We start from the raw sequence: 2,279 nt of genomic DNA, 5'->3' as shown, positions 1-2,279 counted from the left end.
TCTCCTAATAGAGGGAGGCTCAATTAGACTTTGTTGTAAGATTCGACCATATCAATGTCTTGGTTGTTTGACTAAAACAATGCAACCATTGTCCAAACTAAATAATTTGATTCGAAGCTATCTCCTAATAGAGGGAGGCTCAATTAGACTTTGTTGTAAGATTCGACCATATCAATGTCTTGGTTGTTTGACTAAAACAATGCAACCATTGTCCAAACTAAATAATTTAATTCGAAGCTATCTCCTAATAGAGGGAGGCTCAATTAGACTTTGTTGTAAGATTCGACCATATCAATGTCTTGGTTGTTTGACTAAAACAATGCAACCATTGTCCAAACTAAATAATTTGATTCGAAGCTATCTCCTAATAGAGGGAGGCTCAATTAGACTTTGTTGTAAGATTCGACCATATCAATTTGAATAGCGTTCTCCAACTATAAATATTGAACTCCAAAGTATTCACGAGAAGATTTGCCTTAAAATCTAGTTCCAATTAAGGATGTCAATGATAAGAAGTACAAGCTGTTGGAAGGTTTGCCGTGGAAAATTTCAGAGGTGGTAGATATAATTTAATTTACAAGCGTGTGGTGAATGGTCTTTTCAGTCCCATATAGGCTTTGACCCCAAATTTTATATTATTGTGATAGAAGCTATAAATGACAATAATATTCATTGGTCAGATATTGCAATTGTGAAGAAGTTCCATAAGTACCAGTATAACTACTAGATTGCTTTCTTTACTTACAATAAGTCCTCTCTATATGTGCTTGGACATTAGTCTAGATTGCTTTCTTTACTTACAATAAGTCCTCTCTATATGTGCTTGTGTGTGCTTGGACATTACTCTAGATTGCTTTCTTTACTTACAATAAGTCCTCTCGCTTGGACATTACTCTCTTTTATCTATAAAGCTTTCTTTACTTACAATAATTACAATAAGTCCTCTCGCTTGGACATTACTCTCTTTTATCTATAAAGCTTTCTTTACTTACAATAAGTCCTCTCTATATGTGCTTGTGTGTGCTTGGACATTACTCTAGATTGCTTTCTTTACTTAAATAAGTCCTCTCGCTTGGACATTACTCTCTTTTATCTATAAAGCTTTCTTTACTTAAATAAGTCCTCTCTATATGTGCTTGTGGGACATTACTTTCTTTTATCTATAAACTGGCATAGCCATAATGATACAATAATCCTTATATAAGTATCTTCGGGCTCATCTTTCTTAAAAAGATTGTGACGACAGTGGACAACGTTGATATCTAAACTATTTTATTTTTTTTGGTTTTTTTTTCTTTCAAAATTGTCATTTTTTTCTTTTGGAAGAGCATTCTGAGAATCGAACTCATGACCTCTTGCACCCAAAGCAAGAATCATACCACTAGACCAAATGCCCTTATTATGGACTGTATATTAAGTTGTTTATGGAATGTATTTATTTTCTTTGTAATGAAATCCATGGGTTTGCGATAATGCGAAAAAAGAATAATTAAATAGGGATATTAAAAGGGTGCTGTTGCTGAGAAATGAACATAGGGGCATTCCGAGAATTGAACTCAAGACCTCTCGCAGCCTAAGCGAGAATCATACCACTAGACCAAATGCCCTTTCTAAAAGAAATGCAACATTTTTAACTCCTACTCAATATATTTTTTTTCTCTCAAGTTTGAAATCTATTTTCTTGAGCGGTTGTTGGACTATAAAATAAAAAGTTGACGGTCTAGTATTTTACTTGTAAGTAAGGCATGTAATGTTGAATTGTTCTAATATGCAAGTGTTATCGAATAAACTACAACCCAAAAAATTTATTTCTTAGCATAATATGAATTTAGTTGCAGAGTTATTATGAATAAGATGGAGAAAGAAATTTTCTTTAAAATAATAAACAGACCCAAGTTCATCGTTGTTGTTGTCTAATTGTGATTTTGCAAAAAGCTTAACTAATATGAAATATCAAGGTAAATCAAGAATATATCCTACACGTCATTCAAGATGACAATAAAATGGAGTTAAATTGAACGCAGTTTTAGTTTCATGTCTAGAAAATTGTATTAATGATATTAAAGAGAACTTTGTGTTTTATTAGAAGAGACCAACTTCCTTTAAGATACTAGGAGTTTAAACTACTTCCATTGTAATTTCAATCACTCCACAATGATTACAAATTTAGGGTTGGCTAATTGGACATCAATTATCAACTTTAGGTTATAATTTAGGTAGTAGCCATTATAATATTAATGAGCATAAGAGTTACAATTCTTTCATGGACCATATGTGTT

At 32.3% G+C, this 2,279-nt stretch overlaps 2 non-coding genes across 2 annotated transcripts; both read right to left on the bottom strand.

Moving 5' to 3' along the window:
- Nucleotides 1-1,324: 1,324 nt before the first annotated feature.
- TRNAP-UGG lies at nt 1,325-1,396 on the bottom strand. The gene has a single exon. It is a non-coding gene; the product is annotated as a tRNA-Pro (tRNA).
- A 139-nt stretch (nt 1,397-1,535) lies between these two features.
- On the bottom strand, nt 1,536-1,607 carry TRNAP-AGG. The gene has a single exon. It is a non-coding gene; the product is annotated as a tRNA-Pro (tRNA).
- Between the last annotated feature and the right edge of the window lie 672 nt (nt 1,608-2,279).

This window comes from Cucurbita moschata, unplaced genomic scaffold, assembly GCF_002738365.1.
Source record: "Cucurbita moschata cultivar Rifu unplaced genomic scaffold, Cmos_1.0 Cmo_Scf00117, whole genome shotgun sequence".
Lineage (NCBI taxonomy): Eukaryota > Viridiplantae > Streptophyta > Magnoliopsida > Cucurbitales > Cucurbitaceae > Cucurbita > Cucurbita moschata.
The sequence above is the reverse complement of the archived record's forward strand: the minus strand, read 5'-3'. Positions and strand labels throughout refer to the sequence as shown.